Raw genomic sequence first — 22,261 nt, forward strand, 5'->3', positions numbered from 1 at the left:
GTTTTAAATTAATGTAAGTTCCTGGATTACCTCTCCTCCCTCCACCCTCCCTCATTCCCCACCCGCTACCACTTTCTGCTCCAAGGAAAGAACAAGGTGATATTTCAACAGTGCAAAATTCTTCCTGAGAGAGAAACACTAAAATGATAAACATTTTGAAAAGCAAAGTACACTTCAAACTCCAACTGTTCTTTCAGACCTATATTGACTCTTATAGACATTGCCAACATTTGGTAAGGATTATCCTTCCATTAGACAAAAGCGAGCATTCCTTAGATAAATCAGGAGTTTTTGCCATGAGACTCATAAAACCTTTTCACAACACAGATTTTCAAGGGAATCCTTTAAGGTTTAGGAGGCTGCTCCTTTTACTAAGTAACAAAATACACCCCATGGTGTCTCACTGACCCCACTCAGCTGTCCTTTGACCTCCTCAATTGTTGCAGCCTAACTCCAGGGTCCACAGAATGTGCCTCCCATATCAAAAAGGCTAATGTTGCTTCCTCCTAGCACCTGGTGAAACAAAATGCAACAGTTCTCTTTCTTCTGCCTCCTCCGCTCCCTCTCTGACCATTTTCCAGATGTTCCAGGCCCAAATGTTAAGCCCATCCTGGGTTTCAGTATCTGCGTGGTCAACATGAAGGAACAAACAGGGACCAGGCTGAAGTGGCAATGACCCTCTTGTTCTTTTTGGCCTCAAAAGGATACAACGTGTTATAAAAGAGGAAAAGATCTTTGGCCTCTCTTGGAAATGCCAGGCTATTTAAGCACATTGTAACTTCCAAAAGGAGAGAAACAGTCTTAGGATATGCCCCTTCTGAAAGATAGGGGTTACCTAAACAGTAGCCTTAAATTCTCAGTTCTAAGCAAGCATCTGATTTTCTTTGTTGGGGGGTGGGGAACATCACCTTTTTCCTTTTCTAAATTAAAAGCCTCCTAAAATAGAAAAAAAAAAAAACACCTTTATAAAATCTTTAGAACATACATCTCAGGATAGTGTTACATAAGACGAATATGTGCAGTCAATAGGGATAATCTGGATATTTCTGCAGAAGCCTATAATCTAGAAGTCTCATTTATTAGACAATTTGAAGGATAAAATCATAATCAACAAAAGGGAATAAAGAACTGAATTCTTATTGTCTTAATTTAGGTATATAGGAAATACAGAGGCTGTTGTAGAGAAAGAACTCACTGCAGAAGCTTTCTGGTATGGGATAAGGGGACGGGGGAGGGGAGAGGAAAGCAGGGAAGGAGAGGAGCTCTTACTCACTTTCAGGAGCAAACATAATAGTTTTACTTAAATTTTAAATATAACTTCCTAAAACAATTTGATCTTGAAAAATTGGGAAGGGGCATATATAATTGTACAATACCTTGGTTTATTTAATAACATTTTTGAATCACAGTCATGATTAAGTTGGGCAGTCAACACTTCAGGGAGTCTGTTGCCTAGATTTTAACTTGTTTAAAGCTTTTTGTGCACCTGCAAAAACATAAAAAATAAAAAAATACATATAAAGACATGAGTTAATTTCCAAATACATATTATATAATAATCTAAATATTTATAATTCTCTGAAAATCACACTTAGAAATTATCAGTCTTACACTTTACAACTCCATATACATTATAATGAGCAAATATACAGATACTCCACCTTTCTCAATAGTCTCAAAATAATGACTCCTAATTATATATACTCAAGGATAATTTCCATTGTTCTTATGATTTCCCCCACTAAAAGTAAGTTGAATAAGTCTGTCAAGTCTGCATTTGTGGCAGATGTTACTAAAATATCAAAAGCCAACAGATGACTTTTAGGAATGAAATTAGTGGAAGATAATTTTCTTACCTAAGGAATTTAAGAGTAATAATCTCTGATACTCAGGCCAAATTTATCTACTCAAAGAATTATCAAAAATGTAAAACATAATTAATATTGATTGAATAATTTCCAATAAGAAAGCCTGCAAAAAGAAAAAGAGCTATTGTTTCCTACCCTTCTGAGTAGCGTATTCCTAGAAGATATTAAACTAAATAATTATAATTGCATATAATTGGTTGAAAATTATAGTACGCATATTTATCTCTCCTCTAAATAGATTATGGTCAATATAAACTACTACATGGGAAAATAGGAAATATAGCTGTAAAACATAAAGTGAAATGAAAGCTACCTGTCATTGATTTTTATAGATAACACAGAAGCATTTCTAGTCCTTTGTTATTACGTTTAAAAAGAAAACAAAAGAGGATTTTCCTAAGAAACCAACTTCAATATGAATATTTATAGAACTAAAATATTTGAAGTAAAATTAACTTATGTTGTCCAAAATTTTTTTTATTTTACTTTTCTCTTATGCCAACTTGAAAGAAAGAAAAAAAATTTTAGATTTTTTGAATAAAAATATTTATCTTACCTCTTACTGTCAGAAGAAGGTCTTCAGGCAAAATGATAATTAAAAATGGAATGTCTAGTTTTTCAAACTCACATATATCCCACCCGCCCACACATAAATAGACATCTTTTCCTAAGTCAGCAGGAGCCTTGCTACCTACATCCAAACCCAAGATTACCCCATATGGTCAACAAGGTCAAACTGCATTACTGCCAATGAAACCATATTACTCCAAAAGGACCCTAATGATTTAAAAAAAAAAAGTCAGTAATCTAATTCCAATAGCTTCAGAGTCTAAAATTGCTAATTTTTGGCCACGTGCTGCACACTTCACCTGTTAGTAATGACATTTTTGTATTTTCTTCTAATTACACTCAAAGCTAAGACCTTTGGCCCTGGGCCACAGACCCCTATTCAGGCTGCACACATTCTCTTAAACGACCTGATCCTTTGTTGTCACTCTTACTCTTTCATCTATTATTTACACCCATAGAGAAGGAAGATACTCAACCATTTGTATAGCTTAAAGCTTCTAATCATCTTAATTTCTTTGCCTTTCAACCTATGGTCTTTTTCATAGACAAATGCCAAGAAGTTTGACAAAATCATTTTTTTTTTTTTTCAATCATATTGCCCCCTCTTCTCCTTTCTTACTCCCTGGCCAACCTCCTTCCTGTTCCTTGTCTCTCACAGGAGGGACTTTGTATTAGCCAGGATTTACAAATTTTGAACTTCACCAACAAAATGTATTTCTAAATACAATACAAATCTCCAACTTGTTCTGACAGATCAATAACAATTATATTTCTTTTTTTGACCAAAGAACCCCTTAAGTTGAAGTTTACTGAAAATAACTTAAAATCTGTCCCCAGCCTCCCAAAAGCCTGAGCATAGAATTTTCAGAATTCCTCTACGAAAGTGCCAAAAAGCATTTAGTAAACAATATTAGTTATGTGGCCAAAACTTTTCATTTTAATGTCTGTGCTTGGTCACTTGTTTACAAAAAGAAAATTTAGGAAAAAAGAGGAAAGAAAGAAAAAAGAGAAAATAAAACAAAAATTTTAAGCTTAGATTTTTAATTTAAACTTTAAAACACTGAAAAGACTACTAATTCTCCAAACAGCAAAATCCTCACATAATATATTCTGTATCATTATGATTATTTCCCAACATTTTACCAAGGTTAAAAAATATATATTCAAACACATTTTGCAAATCCAAAGCATGGAATTGTTTACCATGATGCAGATGTCTCCCTCAGATCACGAAAGCCAAAAGATTCTGATTTCCAAGATGTTTATAAAATGACATCTGATCCATCTTTGCTCTCTTCCTCTATTGCTCAGCTTACTCTTGATTTCTAACAGTGTTTCCTTGTTGTCTGTCCCCTCTGCAGACCCTGAAACCCCTTGACTTTTCTTATTTTCACCATTTGCTTCAACCAGCAGTTCACTGGAGACCCATCCATCTTGTAATGCCTAAAGTGACAGATGCTCTCAGGAACGACCACACTGCTGAGTGAACAAAAGATAACATCACCTCCAGGAACTCCAGAGAGAAATACAACTGCAAGCTTAAGACAGGGGCTGACTTGACAGACATTGGACCATAAACCTCTTCTAAGCAAAAAAGAAAACAATTGCCACACACACAAAAAAAATCTGACACAATCAAAGGCAGAAAAGAGTGATTATTTGTGGATTGCCTTTTCACTCTGTAACTCACTTTTCCCCACCCAGTGCTTTTATATTGGGGCAATTCACTCACCAATAGGCAAGAGGAGTTCTTGTGTGTGTTTGAGGGTGGGGGCAGGCAGGGGAGCCTTTCTCAAGCATCTTCTTTTATTCATCAATATTCAAAGTGAAATTCATTCACAAGTGTTTCAGGAGATCTAAGTCTACCACACAGCATTCTTAAGCCTGACTATCTTGTTTGCATATAGCAATATCTGGACTCAGAAATGCTGACTCAGTTCTACTGCGGTGAAAGGCACATGCATGCTTGCAAATTAAAAACACATTAGAAATTAAAAAGCAACCTGTGACAATGTCAACAATATGTGCAGCACATTTGAAAAAGCTCACCATTCATCAGACAATCTCCAACTTGGGTTAAAAAGACATTTTACAAGAGGATTCTGGGAAGGGCTGCAGAGCTCTTTTCTAACAAAGGAAAGGTCATATTAACATCTCCCAGCAACAAACTAATGACAGGGAAGCTGTAGATGCAGGGGACTCTGCTTGATGCCATCTAAGTTCTAGGACTTTCCTTGTGGCTGTTGTTTAAAATATCTTATTTAAAACCATCAGACAGCAATAGGAAGTAAATAGAACTCTAACATTCAGATAAATTCAGTGAAGGGAAAATTTCAAAGAACATAAAAACAAAAACTAACCTGGAGGTCAATTAAGAACATCATGTGGTCAATGCCAATTATGGAGATTAACAACCCGTTTTTATAATAGATATCGAGCAACACAGGAAAACCTCTGTTGGAGCTAAATACATTATTTTTCTCAAAAAGGGAAAATGATACAAATATTTACGTTACATCTAAAGTAAAAAGCCAAAATGCTTAAGAAAATTTCCATCAACAGTATTTCTAAGAAGAAATCTAAATACTTATGGCATTTCTTTAATAAAAATATTTTTTCTCTAAAATGTTTGTACACAAAGCCTTTAAGTTATGCTACAATCAGTTTTCTCTGGCGTTACTAATGACTCCTCTCCTCTCCACTTTCCAAAAAAAAAAACAAATTTTAAAGTATATTTTGTCTCCTGTGATTGAATTACTTGTAGGGAGAAGGTTAAAAAAAATTTCAACTTATATAAATCAACATATCAGTTATTTAAACATTTTTATGTCTCTCTTCTTTCCTCAAACACTTCAATGTATCTTTCATAAATAACGTAGTATAATGTTTCATAATCTCAGAATTTTCTGTTTTTTTTTTAAGGCTGGCAAAGCAGAATACATACAAAATAAAAAAATGAGTATGTAAAATCATATCACAATAGAAAAAAGATTAAATAATCATAGAACACTTATATAAAATACTTGTTCTAATATGGACTGAATCTTTAACTAGAAGACTTTATAAACAAAGCCTTATACACACTGGCCCTAAGTAATCCCTCACAATCTATTAATCCAGAAGTAACACATCATTCAACACTTTCAAACTTTGGCATTAATAACAAGAAAGAGAAGTGACCTTGAAATGACAGCTCCACTGCAGAAGGCTCAAAAAAAAGATCCAATTAAATGATCTACATTAAAACACAATAGAATCAATATTAATGCTATAAAAGTACACCCCTATGGAAAGTTCTTATTGTCTGACTGATCAGAAACAAAACACAACTTTTTTTTTTTAAGGGCCCCTTTCAGATCACAGTCTGTACCAGAAATCCACACAGGAAAAAAAATCCATCAAAATGAAACCCTAAAAAGGTTTACCCTTCACCATCCTATTTGCACTTCAAAACCCTGTTAGTCCTTCAGTTAAACCCCAGGGCTGAACCATTTCAATAATAAGAGAGGTGGCCAGTGGTGATTTATCTCCCATTTGGCCTCTGGACAGAGCTGTAACGTCTAGGAAGCTTCCCTTCCCTGACTGGATCCCTCCCCCAAGTCTCCACATTAATTTGTGCAGCCTTGGGTCTGCAATACCTTAGAAACAATTCATGTGACCCTTCCAATCAGATGCAGGAACACTCTGTACTCAAGATTTGGGTACATTTTCTCAGCAATGATTTCACAAAATGGCATGCTGCTGACTAATCAGAGCATGGCAAATACCAGCTTACATTTCAGATTCTCTTTGTTATAAGTTAGGGAAGAAAAGAAACTTCCTTAACTGTAGCCCCTCTCCTCTCTCATACGTTATCGGAACTTCATAAGCTTTTCCCAATGTATACTTTGATACCCTTTATGTTTGGGACCACATTAGCCAATATCCTTCAGTGTGGTACTCATCTAAATTTAAATCTTTGCATTGTAAAAGACCTTAACAAATCCAAAAAAGTGGAGATTTCATAGGTCACAGACTCCTGGGTCAAAAATAGATAACAGACCACCACGACTGAACTGACTTATTCTACCCTTGTTATCGAATATGTACTGTAACTGTCATCACATACACTCACCAATTTTACTGTAGTAAAATAAACACCAACAATGTTAACAGTTATCTAAATGGAAATATAGATCCCAAAAGTCATCAAATGTGAAACACAGGGAAATTATTCCTTAAAAATGGAGGATATTTTATCACTAAGTATGACTTACCTATTTCATAGTTATGTTTCTTTGCTTTCTAAAATGGAAAGAGAATAAAAAACATATATAACTTTTTCCCTACCTACCCATTTTTTGTTTTATTTAAATGAGAGGAATTTTTCTAATTGAGTCTGATAAATTCCAGCTGAATGTCACATTAACAGCTTGCACCGAATGATTCAACTATAGTGATCTAATTTTACCAGTTGAAAATGTTCAAGCTATTTCACTAAATTCACAAGTTTAGAGACTCCATAGGCAAAGATAAATGTATTTCATTGAATCCTAGTATCAGGCACTGAGTGCAGTGGCTCACGCCTGTAATCCCAGCACTCTGGGAGGCCGAGGGGTGTAGATCACCTAAGGTCAGTAGATCACCTAAGGTCAGTAGATCGAGCCCATCCTGGCTAACACGGTGAAACCCCGTCTCTACCAAAAATACAAAAAATTAGCCGGGCATGGTGGCGGGCGCCTGTAGTCCCAGCTACTTGAGAGGCTGAGGCAGGAGAATGGCGTGAACCCGGGAGGCGGAGCTTGCGGTGAGCCGAGATTGTGCCACTGCACTCCAGCCTGGGCGACAGAGTGAGAAACTGCGTCTCAAAACAACAACGACAACAAAAAAATACAAAAAAATACAAAAAAAAAAAAAATTAGCTGGGTGTGGTGGCAGGCGCCTGTAATCCTAGCTACTTGGGAGGCTGAGGCAGGAGAATTGCTTGAACCCTGGAGGCAGAGGCTGCAGTGAGCTGAGATCGTGTCACTGCACTCCAGCCTGGACGACAGAGGGAGACTTCGTCTCAAAGTAAATAATAATAATAAAATAAAAAACAAAAACCCTAATATCAGTTAAGAAAACTTAAAAAGAAAAGTAAATATATGACTGATAGTTTAAAATACAAGAAATATAACTCTTTGTCAACTGAAAGAATTATTCACAATTTTGGAAGTATTTATCAATAAAAGTTATATTTCTTCAATTAAAAAATACACCACAAACATCCTTATACCACATTAGCAAATGTTTTTCATTTTCAGAGCCCTAAATACCACAAATTCCAGAAAAAAAACCTTCCTACCAAATTACTTTATTGGATGCAACCAGATCAGTGAATCTCAGATTTATAATTGAGATGACACAAATATTTAAACTGGCATTAATAACAATATTCAGGAAAACAAATTTCTTAACCTACTTCATGAAAACAACCATAACAAAAAGAAGCTTTCCTCAACAGTCAACAAGAGTAGTTTATGCATTACAGAGGAAATATCCAATCTTCATTAAATATTTATTCAGTGCAATAGACTGTTAGGTGCTATTTAGACCTCAAAGAAGAAGCAGTTCCTGTCTGGTAGGAATCATGTCTTAGGAGAACTGAATGGAGATGAGAGGCAGTTCCTCAAGTCGTGACACTATACTTCAAAATGACAATGCTAAAAACTGGAAATGCGCTATAAAATGTATATTATCACTTTGAAGTCTAATACCAAAGAAAGTGATACCTAAGGGAGTACTAACTTGAATAAGACTTGACTGAGTAGTTCTTGATTTTATTTTATTTTTTTGAGATGGAGTCTCACCCTGTCACCCAGCCTGGAGTGCAATGGCACAATATTGGCTCACTGCAACCTCCGCCTCCCAGGTTCAAATGATTCTCTTGCCTCAGCCTCCCAAGTAGCTGGGATTACAGGTGCCCACCACCATGCCCAGCTAAGTTTTGTAGTTTTAGTAGAGACGGGATTTCACCATGTTGGCCAGGCTGGTCTCGAACTCCTGACCTCATAATCCGCCTCGGCCTCCCAAAGTGCTGGGATTACAGGCGTGAGCCATTGTGCCCAGCCCCTGATTTCTTATTAATGTAGCATGAAAATATTTGGATGTTCGAGATGTGCAGTTCCCAGCTCTGCCTCTAAGTAACCATGGCCAGGACACCTATCTTCCCTGGGCCTCAGTTTCCTTATCCATAAAATGAGGATAAAAGTAACATAACAAAAAGACCCTTCTAGATTGAAAACATTTACGGTGGTCTCTGCAGATGACATGATCTTGTACATAGAAAACCTTAAGACTCCACCAAACAACTGTTAGAACTAATAAACGAATTCAGTAAAGTTGATACAAAATCAACATACGAAATCAGCATTTCTTCTTTTTTTATTATTCTGTGAAGTTATTATCCTTTCATTTTATTTCAACAGTTTTTGGTGAGCAGGTAGTTTTTGGTTACATAAATAAGTTCTTTAGTGGTGATTTCTGAGATTTTGGTACACCCGTCACCTAAGCAGTGTACATTGTACCCAGTGTGTAGTCTTTTATCTTTCACCTCCACTCCCAACCTTTTCCCCAAAGTCCATTATATTACTCTTACACCTTTTTTACACCTTTGTGCCCTCACAGCTTAGCTGCCACTTATAAGTGAGAACAGGCCGGGCGTGGTGGCTCACGCCTGTAATCCCAGCACTTTGGGAGGCCGAGGCGGGTGGATCACGAGGTCAGGAGATCAAGACCATCCTGGCTAACATGGTGCAACCCCGTCTCCACTAAAAATACAAAAAATTAGCCGGGTGTAGTGGCAGGCACCTATAGTCCCAGCTACTTGGGAGGCAGAGGCAGGAGAATCACTTGAACCCAAGAGGCAGAGCTTGCAGTGAGCCGAGATCTCACGACTGCACTCTACTCCAGCCTGGTGATAGAGCAAGAGTCTGTCTTTAAATAAATAAAGTGAGAACATACAATAACTGGTTTTCCTCAAAAATCAGCATTTCTATATGCTAACCACAAATTATTCAAAAAAGAAATGGAAAAACATCTTATTTATAATAGCTACAAAATTAAAAAAAAAAATTTAGGAATACATTTAACCAAGGAGGTGAAAGATCTGTACACTGAAAACTATAAAACATTAATTGCAGACACAAATAAATGGAAAGACATCTTGTGTTTATGGATTTAAAAAATGAATATTGTTTAAATGCCCATACTACCCAAAGTGGTCTTCAGATTCAATGCAATTCCTATCAAAATTCTAAGACATTTTTCACAGAAATAGAAAAAATAATCCTAAAATGTATACGGAACAACAAAAGACCCCAAATAGCCAAAGCAATCTTGAGCAAAAAGAACAAAGCTGGAGGCATCATACTACCTGATTTCAATATTTACTACAAAGCTATAATAATCAAAAAAGCATGGTACTGGCATAAAAATAGACCAATGGAACAGAACAGAAAGCCCCCAAAATTAATCCATGCATTTACGGTCAATTGATTTTCATGAAGGAGGCCAAGAACACACAATGGGGAAGAACAGTCTCTTCAATAATTGATGCTTGGAAAACTGAATATTCAGGTGCAAAAGAAAGAAATTAGACCCTTACATCATTTAGAAAAAGCAACTCAAAATGGACTTAGATATAAGACCTGAAGCTATGAAACTTCTAGATGAAAACATGAGAAAAGCTCATGACATTGGTCTGGACAATGATTTTTTTGACTGTGACTCCAAAAGCACAGGCAGTAAAAGCAAAAACAGACAAATGAGATTGCATCAAATTAAACAGCTTCTGCACAGCCAAGGAAACAATCAACAGTGCGAAGAGCCAACAACAGAATAGGAGAAAATACTTGCAAACCATACATCTAATCAGGGGTTAAAATCCCAACTACAAATAACTCAAGTAGGCCGGGCACGGTGGCTCACGCTTGTAATCCCAGCACTTTGGGAGGCCAAGGCGGCCGGATCATGAGGTCAGGAGATCAAGACCATCCTGGCTAACTTGGTGAAACCCCATCTCTACTAAAAATACAAAAATAGCCGGACATCGTGGCACGTGCCTGTAGTCCCAGCTACTTGGGAGGCTGAGGCAGAAGAATTGCTTGAACACAGGAGGCAGAGGCTGCAGTGAGCCAAGATTGCGCCACTGCACTCCAGCCTGGGCAACAGAGCGAGACTCTATCTCAAATAAATAAATTAATTAATTAATCAAATAAACTCAAATAATTTAACAGTAGGAGAACAAATAACCCTAATTTTAAAATGGGCAAAGGACTTGAACAGACATTTCTCAAAAAGAAGACATACAAATGGCCACCAATATATGAAAAAATGCTCAACTTCACTAATCATCAGGGAAACAAATTAAAAACACAATGAGAATAGACATTCTCACATCTGTTAGAATGTCTATTATAAAAAAGATGAAAGATAACAGGTGTTGGAGAGGATGTAGAAAAAAGGAAACCCTTGCACCACATTGGTGGGAATGTACATTGGTATAGCCATTACAGAAAACAGTATGGCAGTTTCTCAGAAAACTAAAACCAGAATTACTGTATGATCCAGCAATTCCACTACTGGGTATGTATGCAAAAGAAATGATATTGGGATCCTCAATAAATATGCACCCCCCTGGTCACTGCAGCTTTATTCATAATAGCCTATTTATGAAATCAACTTAAGTGTCCATCAACAGATGTATGTATAAGGAAAATGTGGTATATATACACAATGGAATACTATTCAGTCTTCAAAAAGAATGAAATCCTATTATTTGGAACAAAATTGATGAACCTGAAGGATATTATATTAAGTGAAATAAGCAGGCACAGAAAGATAAATACTGCATAATCTCAATTATATATGGAATCTTAAGTCAAACTCATTGAAGCAGGGAGTCAAACGACAGTTATCTGGGGCAGAACTGGGAATAGGGCGAGATGTTGGTCAAAAGACACAAAATTTCAGTTAGATAGAAGGAACAGGCCGGGCGCTGTGGCTAATGCCTGTAATTCCAGCACTTTGGGAGGCTGAGGTGGGCGGATCACCTGAGGTCAGGAGTTCGAGACCAGCCTGGCCAACATGGTGAAACCTCATCTCTACTAAAAATACAAAAAAAAAAAAAAAAAGAATTAGTTGGGCATGGTGGCACTCCAGCCTGGGCGACAGAGTGAGACTCCATCTAAAAAAAAAAAAAAAGATAGAAAGATAGAAGGAATAAGTTCAAAAGATCTATTGTACAACGTGGTGCCTACAGTTAATGATGTAGTGTATAGCTGAAAATTGCTAAGAGAGTAGATTTTAACGGTTCTCATCACAAATAATTTTATAAGTGAAGCAATGAATATGTTAGCATGATTTAGTCATGCTGCAATGTATACATATTTCAAAACATATTGTAAGACATAAATATACATTTTTTTATTTTTATTTTTATTTATTTATTTATTTATTTTTTGAGACGGAGTCTTGCTCTTTCGCCTGGGCTGGAGTGCAGTGGCCGGATCTCAGCTCACTGCAAGCTCCGCCTCCTGGGTTTTACGCCATTCTCCTGCCTCAGCCTCCGGAGTAGCTGGGACTACAGGCGCCCATCACCTCGCCCGGCTAGTTTTTTTTTTTGTATTTTTAGTAGAGACGGGGTTTCACCGTGTTAGCCAGGATGGTCTCGATCTCCTGACCTCGTGATCCGCCCGTCTCGGCCTCCCAAAGTGCTGGGATTACAGGCTTGAGCCACCGTGCCCGGCCTATTTTTATATTTTGAGATGGAGTCTCACTCTGTTGCCCAGACTGCAGTACAGTGGCATGATCTTGGCTCACTGCAGCCTCAGCCTCCCAGGTTCAAGCAATTCTCCTGTCTCAGCCTACCCAGTAGCTGGGACTACAGATGTGCACCACCACGCTCACCTAATTTTTGTATTTTTAGTAGAGGTGGGGTTTTACCATGTTGGCCAGGCTGGTCTTGAACTCCTGGCCTCAAGTGATCCACCTGCCTCGGCCTCCCAAAGGGCTGGGATTACAAGTGTGAGCCACCATGACGGGCCTAATTTTTATTTTTCAATTAAAAACTATTTTACAAAGAAAACACTATGGTGATGGGAGGGTAAGGAAGAGATTCTATTCACAATAGCAACAGAAAAATAATACTCAGGAACCATTTTAATGGCACCTATATGATATTATTTTTTAAGTTGCCAAACTATTAGGTGATTTAAGTGAAAATATACACAATATAGACAAATATACTAAGTTTCTTAGAAGCCTAATCATTTCAGGCTGCGCATGGTGGTTCACGCCTGTGATCCCAGCACTTTGGGAGGCCAAGATGGGCGGATCACGAGGTCAGGAGATCGAGACCATCCTGGCTAACATGGTGAAACCCCGTCTCTGCTAAAACATACAAAATATTAGCTGGACATGGTGGCGGGAACCTGTAGTCCCAGTTACTCAGGAGGCTGGGGCAGGAGAATGGTGTGAACCCAGGAGGTGGAGCTTGCAGTGAGCTGAGATCACGCCACTGCACTCCAGTCTGGGCAACAGAGCGAGACTCCATGTCAAAAAAAAAAAAAAAAAAAAGAAGAAGCCTAATCATTTTAAAAAGAAGTATTTCTCATACAAAATTATAAACAGCACAATTCTAATTAAAATCTCAGTAGGATTTTTATGGAACTTTACAAAAAGATAAGTTCACAAGGAAGATAATTTAAGACAAGAAAAAAATCTTTTCAAGAAGGTTATGAGGGGAGGTGAGTAAGAATCACATTAAACCATATCATAAAGAAACAGCTTTGGGTCAATAAATCTGTGTCACTAGATCCAGTGAACATTTTTCAGTTCTAATCTAACATGCCTTTGAGTAGATTTCTGAAACTTCTTTCCCTTCTGCTGGATTTCATCTCATTGCTTTTCTGGTTTTCCTGCATGCATAGGCTGCTTCTCAATTTCCTAAATGTTAGTGTTCCACAGGGTTTAGTCTGTGGTAACTATCTGCCAAGGTGGACTCCAGTGATTCTTCCTTCCTGTGAATCAAGGCTGACTTGTGTGATCAATAAAATATTGAGCAAGAAGGCCAGGCACAGTGGCTTATGCCTGTAATCTCAGCACTTTGGGAGGCCGAGGCAGGTGGATCACGATGTTAGGAGTTTGAGACCAGCCTGGCCAACATAGTGAAACCCCGTCCCTACTAAAAATACAAAAATTAGCCGGGCATAGTGGTGCGTGCCTGTAGTCCCAGCCACTTGGGAGGCTAAGGCAGAAGAATTGCTTGAACTTGGGAGGCGGAGGTTGCAGTGAGCTGAGATTGCACCACTGCACTCAGGCCTGAGCTTCAGAGCAAGACTCCGTCTCAAAACAAAACAGAACAAAAATTGAACAAAAGACAGCATGTGATTCCAAAGGTCATAGAGGATATTGCAGCTTCTGACTTGATCTCTTGGATCACTTTCTCTGAGGGAAGGCAGTCACCTTGCTCTAAGGACACTGAAGCAGTTCTGTGGAGAGACCTTCATGGGTTGGAACGGAGGTCTCTTCCCAAAAGCTGGTATCAACTTGTCTAACTGTCCTTCTTGCCTCCTCTCTAGCACCTTCCAATCACTTCTCTGCATTACAATGCAAATACAATCATGCTAAACTTTTGCTAAAAGCCTTCAAGATTTCACATTTCTCTCAGGAAAAAAATCAATATCCTAAGTATCCCTGAGCATCTCTCCAACCTTATCGTGCAATGTTCTCTTCCTAAATGCTGTGTTCCAGCAACACTGATCAACCTTTAAACGCTTACATTCCCTCTGCCTGAAATAACACCCACCCCATCTTTTACTTTTGTCTATTTTTTTTTTTTTTTTTTGAGACGGAGTCTCGCTCTGTAGCCCGGGCTGGAGTGCAGTGGCCGGATCTCAGCTCACTGCAAGCTCTGCCTCCCGGGTTTACGCCATCCTCCTGCCTCAGCCTCCGGAGTAGCTGGGACTACAGGCGCCCGCCACCTCGCCCGGCTAGATTTTTGTATTTTTTTAGTAGAGACGGGGTTTCACCGTGTTAGCCAGGATGGTCTCGATCTCCTGACCTCGTGATCCGCCCGTCTTGGCCTCCCAAAGTGCTGGGATTACAGGCTTGAGCCACCGTGCCCGGCCTACTTTTGTCTATTTGAATTTATTTTGCCCTTTAGATTTCAACTCAAGCATGGCTACTAATGGAAGCCATCTTTGACACCCTCAGTCCTTTGCTAAAAGCTCTCACAGAACCTGGTTCATCTCCCTCCTAACAATTAACTCACTTTTAAGCTACACAATAATCGGTATGATTAATATTTATCTTCCCTATTCTAAAGTCCATGAAAGCAAAAATTATGTTTTTCTGGTTTTGCCTATTATTGAAATCACAGCACCTACTGTAGTACCCACCAACATAGGAGGCGCTCAAACTATTTTTTCAAACTTCTTGTTGTTGTTGAGAACAGGGTCTCACTATGTTGCCCAGGCTGGTCTCTAATAACTGGGCTCAAGCTGTCCTCCCACTTCTGCCTCCCTAAATGTTGGGACTGCAGGCATGAGCCACCATACCTGGGCAAAACTATTTTTTGAATAATAATCTAACGTATCAGACTGGCACAAAAATGAAAAGCTCAGTGGTGGCAGTCTGAAATATTTTATTATCTATAAGAATTATGTGACAATTGAGGCATTATAAAATAATAAAGGGAAGGACAAATTACTCATTTAATGATCCTAAAATAATGATCAACAATTTTAAGAGTAACAATTAAGAAAGAATTAATTTATACGCTGGGTGTGATGGCTCACACCTGTAATCCCAGCACTTCGAAAGGCCAAGGTGGGTGGATCACTTGAGGTCAGGAGTTCACGACCAGCTTGGCCAACATGGTAAAACCCTGTCTAAACCAAAAAATACAAAAAAAATTAGCTGAGTATGGTGGTATGCACCAGCTACTCGGGAGGCTGAGGCATGAGAATCACTTGAACCTAGGAGGCAGGGGTTGCAGTGAGCCGAGATTGCACCACTGCACTCCAGCCTGGGTGGCAGAGAGGAGAGGAGAGGGGAGAGGAGGGGAGGGGAGAGGAGGGGAGGGGAGGGGAGGGGAGGGGAGGGGAGCGGAGGGGAGGGAAGAAAGAACTTACATGAGACACTAAAAATAAATTCAAGAGAATAAAAGATTAAATTTAAATGTCTATACATAAATACATTTACATGCCCATTCATATCAAACCATATAAAACTAAGAGGAAACAAAATTATTTATTACACTAATATACATCACATATATTACCAGCATTTATTATGTTACAGTGAAAGTTTGGCTTTCTTAACCAGAAACCACAAAGGCTGACATAGTTGACTAGTGAAAATATAAAACATCTGTATATTACACACCTAAAACAACTACAATGAAAAAAGAATCAGCTAAGAAAAATGTTTCTAATGAGGAGCTAATGTCTATTATATATATAATAAAGTAAAACATTAATACCCCCCACCCTTGAGAACAAATATTCCATCAATAGAGAAATGGTTAAGCATATTCTAGTAACAGTAATAGCTGCTACTATTGAGTACCTGCCATGTACCTGTCTCGTTTAACACGTACAAATCCATCCGTAAACTATATTTTTGACATAGATATGTATTTATAATATATGAAATGGAAAATATGTTATAAAAGCAGTATGGTCCCATTTCTAGAAGAAAAAATAATCTAATAAGATATAAATTCATACAGTATGATATAATCACATTATGTGGGTGATGTGATTATAGAATATAAAATTTTTCCTTTATGTTCATTATTTTCCAATTTTCTACAATGAAGTTGTTACTTTAAAAATATAAAAGCTGGGTGCAGTGGCTCATTCCTGTAATCCCAGCACTTTCAGAGGCTGAGGTGGGTGGACTGCTTCAGCTCAGGAGTTCAAGTCTAGCCTGGGCAACATGGAGAAACCCTGTCTCTACTAAAAATATAAAAATTAGCCGGGTGTGGTGGCTTGCGCCTGCAGTCACAGCTGTTCAGGTGGCTGAGGCATGAGAATTGCTTGAACTCGGGAGGCGGAGGTTGCAGTGAGCCGAGATCTCACCACTGCACTACAGCCTGGATGACAGAGTGCATAAAAAATACATATATATAAAAGCACACTGCAAACTTAATTAAGCCCTGTATTTATTTATTATTATTATTGCTAATACCATTATTGACTTTGGACATTTGCTCTAGTAAAACACTGACGTTTTCATGACAAGTAATACCTTTTCACATCAGTAGGTTTATTGTAGATAAATGTACTGTGACAAGTACAGTTTATGAATGTTTGCATAGTAAAGACTATAAATATAACTTGTTTTTAATACCCCATTCATATATTATTTTTACCATAAGCCAATGAATTTGTTAAATTTATTTAAAACAGCATGGTGGCTCACGCCTATAATCCCAGCATTTCGGGAGGCCAAGGCGGGCGGATCACGAGGTCAGGAGTTCGAGACCAGCCTGGCCAACATGGTGAAACCCTGTCTCTACTAAAAATACAAAAATTAGCCAGGTGTGATGGCACGCGCCTGTAATCCCAGCTACTCAGGAGGCTTAGGCAGAAGAATTGCTTGAACCGGGGAGGCAGAGCTTGCAGTGAGCCAAGATCACACCACCACACTCCAGTCTGGGTGACAGAGTGAGATTCTGTCTCAGAAAAAATAAATAAATAAAATAAAATAAAAATAGCTTGCGTATGGGAAGGTTTGCAAAACTTTCCATGACCATACAGGAAGTAGTCTGAAACTGATAACCTGTAGGATGACACACAAGTTTCACAACCTAGTGTTTGAAAACTTTCATTATCTTTCTGTGCCTATTGAAACTTATCACCCATCATACCCCAGAATGTAATATCTGTTCCTTTCCATTTGATTTTATTGCCATCCCCACAATAACAAGCCCATATCCATCTATGTGCCTTTTTTGTTTTGTTTTGTTTTGAGACAAAGTCTCACTCTGTCACCTAAGCTGGAGTGCAGTGGCACGATCTGGGCTCACTGCAACCTCCACCTCCCGGGTTCAAGTGATTCTCCTGCCTCAGCCTCTCAAGGAGCTGGAACTATAGGTATGCGCCACCATGCCCTGCTAATTTTTCTATTTCTAGTAGAGATGGGGTTTTACTATGTTGGCCAGGCTGGTCTCAAACTCCTGACCTCATGATTCACCTGCCTCGGCCTCCCAAAGTACTGGGATTACAGGTGTGAACCACCATTGCCAGCCAACAGTTTTAATTTTTAAATAATTGAATTAACTAGTTTTCAAAATGTTAAGCAGTTGTGTAGAAACATCTACATAAAGCAGTATTACATGTCCTAGAGGTTCTAAGAAAGCAAAACAGTAGAATAGAGGGAGAAAGAGATAAGAAGGAAAAAAAACCTATTTGAATAAATGTTATATTTCACTTAAAAATAAATTAAACTTTTTCAGTGTATTGATTATTCTGTAAGGGGAACAAAAGATATATTTCCATCTTACTCATTCTCTCTTGCTATTGCAAAGGGGCAGAAACCCAAACTCCCCCATCACCCCCACCTCCAAACAACAGAGGAGGAGAATGAGAATAAATAAGATGGGGTTGAAGTAACCTACAGGAATATGGGGTATGGGGGTATGGAAGGAGAGGATCTCAGATAAAAGTGTCAAAAAGTTTTTTTCCAGCAAGGTTGTTCACGGATTTTCTCCCTGCATACCCCAAATTCCCACTACAATCTTTTCCCCCATTTCCTATAGATGTTCTAAATTTCTTCAGTTCATTCCTGAAAAACATGGGATCCAATCAGTTGTTTCCTATCGTCTGTGCTGGTGATGCCTCCATCTACATCACTGCCCATCAAATCTTTTCTGAGAGGCTGCTCCCAAGCTAGAAAAATCTAGGGAACATCACCTTCGTGTTCTGCCATCCCGTCAAACTCAATATGCCAACTCGGCATGTCCAAAATATGTAAAACAGAAATTATTATTAAAGCAAAATCTAGCCGGGTGCGGTGGCTCACGCCTGTAATCCCAGCACTTTGGGAGGCCCAGGCGGGCGGATCACAAGGTCAGGAGATGGAGACTATCCTGGCTAACACAGTGAAATCCCATCTCTACTAAAAAATACAAAAAATTAGCCGGGGGAGGTGGCGGGCGCCTGTAGTCCCAGTTACTCCAGAGGCTGAGGCAGGAGAATGGCGTGAACCCCGGAGGCGGAGCTTGCAGTGAGCCGAGATCGCGCCACTGCACTCCAGCCTGGGCGACAGAGCGAGACTCCGTCTCAAAAAAAAAAAAAAAAAAAAAAAAAAAAAAAAAAAAAAGCTCAGGGGATGTAACAACTCTGGAGAAACAGAAACAACATCATAGAAGAGGTGATATTTTGCTGCTTTGAAACAGCAGTCCCCAACCTTTTTGGCACCAGGCACTGGTTCCCTGGAAGACAATTTTTCCACAGCCAAGGGTTGGGGGATGGTTTTGGGATGATTGAAGCCCATTACATTTATTGTGCACTTTATTTCTATTATAATTGCATTATAATATATAATGAAATAATTATACAATGCACCATAACATAGAATCAGTGGGAACCCTGAACTTGTTTTTCTGCAACTAGATGGTCCCGTCTGGTGGTGATGAGAGAGAGACAGTGACAGACCATGAGGCATCAGATTCTCATAAGGAGCATGCAACCTAGATCCCCCCACACACAGTTCACGATAGCTTTTGGGAGCGTGTGAGAATCTAATGCCGCCATGGATCTGACAGGAGGCTGCGCTCAGGTGGTAACGCTCGCTTGCCCACTGCTCACATCCTGTTGTGCGGGCCCAGTTCCTAACAAGCCACGTGGCCAGGGGACTGCAGACCCCTGCTTTAAAGGATAAAGTAGGAATTCATCAAATTAGGAGGCTCTCACAGGTCAACAGAACAGACTATCAAAGGCGTAGCATATTTTAGAAATACTAAAGTTAATTGTTGGGTGCATGATTTGGGGGTTGCAGATTGAGTGGCAAGAGAAAAAAAATTTTTTAAAAACTAAGTTGGGGCCAGGCTCTATAAGGAGCCTTATAGACTAAATTAGGGATTTGAATTTAACTCTAGAAGCAGGAGAAAGCCAATAGAAGTTTTCAAATAATAATAACATAATTAGATGTTTTAAAACATAAAAGGTAACTTTGAGAGTGTGAAAGCTTGATTAGAGCCCAGATGAAAAAGTTTCTGCAGGAGTCTAGGAAGACGGGACACAGCTTGCAGATAAACAGCGGCGGAAGGAACAGAGAAAAGAAGCCCTTTCATTGTGCAGTGAAAAATTCAGGACTTGACTTCAGGATGTGAGGATTGAACAAGCAGTCCCTGGAGACAGAGGGCAGCCACACAGATAGAAGCTATGGGCACAGGGATTTTTATTGTTGTTCTTGTTTTGAGACAGGGTCTCACTCTGTCACCCAGGCTGGAGTGCAGTGGTGCAATCATGGCTCACTGCCACCTCCACCTCCTCGGCTTAAATAATTGTCCCACCTCAGCCTCCTGAGTAGCTGGGACTATAGGTGCATGCCACCATGCCTGGCTGATTTTAATTTTTTTTTTTTTTTTTCAAGACAGAGTCTTACTCTGTTGCCCAGGCTGGAGTGCAACGTTGCAATCTCAGCTCACTGCAACCTCTGCCTCCCAGGTTCAAGCGATTCTCCTGCCTCAGCCTCCCAGGTAGCTGGGATTACATGCACCTGCCACCACGCCTGGATAATTTTTGTATTTTTAGCAGAGACGGGGTTTCCATATGTTGGCCAGGCTGGTCTCGAACTCCTGACCTCAAGTGATCTACCTGCCTCAACCTCCCAAAGTGCTGGGATTACAGACATGAGCCACCATGCCTGGCCTAATTTTTAAATTTTTTGTAGAGATAGGGCCTCACTATGTTACCCAGGCTGGTCTCAGACTCCTGGGATCAAGTGATCCTCTCACCTAAGCCTCCTAAAATGTTGGGATTACTGGCATTAACCACCATGCCCAGCTGCTATGGGTATTGGTGAGATCACCTAGTGACAGACTAGGTGGGAGAAGTATGTGGAATGAGAGAGGGTCCAGGAGGAAACCATGAGAAATACTGCCATTTAAGAGTCAAGCTGGCCGGGTGCGGTGGCTCACGCCTGTAATCCTAGCACTTTCGGAGGTTGAGGCAGGCAGAACAGGAGGTCAGGAGTTCAAGACCAGTCTGGGCAACATGGCAAAACCCCGTCTCTACTAAAAATACAAAAAATTAGCTGGGTGTGGTGGCATGTGCCTGTAGTCCCAGCTACTTGGGAGGCTGAGGCAGGAGAATCACTTGAACCTGGGAGGTGGAGGCTGCAGTGAGCTGAGATCTCGCCATTGCACTCCAGCCTGAGCGACAAAGCAAGATGCTGCCTTAAAAAAAAAAAAAAAGTGAAGTAAAGTAAGAGTAAAACCAGCAAAGCAGATGGAGAAGGAGCAGCAGGAGAAGCAGGAAGCGAGCCAGGAGCAGAACAGTGTGGTGAAAGCTGAGGGACAAGAGAATCTGGAGAAATGGAAGGTGGTAGACAGTTACAGTTGTTGTTGGTTTTGTGTTTGTTTTTCTGAGATGTAGTCTCGCTCTGCAGCCCAGGCTGGAGTGCAGTGGTGCGATCTCAGGCTCAGTGCAACCACTGCCTCCTGGGTTCAAGCAATTCTGCTGTCTCAGCCTCTCTACTAGCTGGGACTATAGGCACCCACCACCACGCCCAGCAAATTTTTATATTTTTAGTAGGGACGGGGTTTCATCATATTGGTCAGTCTGATCAGTGGTAGACAGTTTTAAAAGGTGGGAGAAGTCAAATAGGATCAGGAATGAAAATATCCCATGGTATGTGATCAGCCTTTCAAGAAGCAAGTGTGGTGAACGAGGGTGGAAATAGGTTGGTAATGGTCAGAAAGGTACAATGGCAGTGAGAAATAATTAAAAGGAGGGATGCTTGCAGGATGAGGTTCTTTCCTTAAAGAAAAGGAAGAGGTGATGACTAATAGAATAAGGTCCTAGAGAGGGCAAAGAAGAGAAAAAGAACAAGGATGGAAGCCACACATTGATGGCAGAAGCACGGGACAGGACTGAGGCTCCCTGATGATAGCAGAGATTCTTTATCAGTCTTGGACTGTTACCTCTAAATGTTATGCCAAGAAGAAAGAAAATTCTAACTTGCTGTTTCAGTTGTCCTGTCATTTGCAGACAAACGTAAACCTAATTAGGACAGGAGAAAAGGCCGTGGAAAGAAAAAGAATAACCAGAAACCCCTTAAAAGCATGAAGACATGAAATAGCACAGTATGTCCAAAAGATAAGACCAAGACCAAGTAATGTTGGTCTAGACTCCCAAGTGTGAGAGAGGGCAAGTTAGGAAAGAAAGATGGAAATGTAGCCCAGGTCTGAATTGCTGAGACTAGATCCTGTAGATGAAAGATAGCCATGAATGGGTTTTAAGCAAAGAAATGACATGCTCGCATTTTAGCTTTGAACGGATTTCCCCAGTGGCAGTCTGGTAGGGGCTTGCGAGGATGTAAAACAGGAGGTAGGGAGAATGTTTAGAAACTTCTACTATAGTCCTGATGAATGGTCATGATAGCCTGTGTGGGTGCAGTTATGGGAGGTTATAGAGGATGGGATGAGCCTGGGAAATATTTAGGAATTAAATCAGTGGGAATTAGTGATTGATGACATGGGGAAGTAATTCAGGAAGAAACCTAGGTCTCTGCCTTTCATTGCTTCTTTTCTCCATCCCTATTGTCAGTAGCTTAATCTAGGCATGCCA

The 22,261-nt window shown here is 39.6% G+C and overlaps 1 protein-coding gene across 1 annotated transcript in view; it reads right to left on the bottom strand.

Annotated features, from left to right (window-relative positions):
* The window catches only part of GREB1L (GREB1 like retinoic acid receptor coactivator), a 305,480-nt gene that overhangs the window by 161,939 nt on the left and 121,280 nt on the right, over nucleotides 1-22,261 (bottom strand). The window contains exon 2 of the mRNA XM_033178167.1: nucleotides 1,377-1,486. The gene's annotated coding sequence lies outside the window, so the exon portion shown is untranslated. The remainder of the gene's footprint in view (nucleotides 1-1,376; nucleotides 1,487-22,261) is intronic.

This window comes from Trachypithecus francoisi, unplaced genomic scaffold, assembly GCF_009764315.1.
Source record: "Trachypithecus francoisi isolate TF-2019V2 unplaced genomic scaffold, Tfra_2.0 Lachesis_group19, whole genome shotgun sequence".
Lineage (NCBI taxonomy): Eukaryota > Metazoa > Chordata > Mammalia > Primates > Cercopithecidae > Trachypithecus > Trachypithecus francoisi.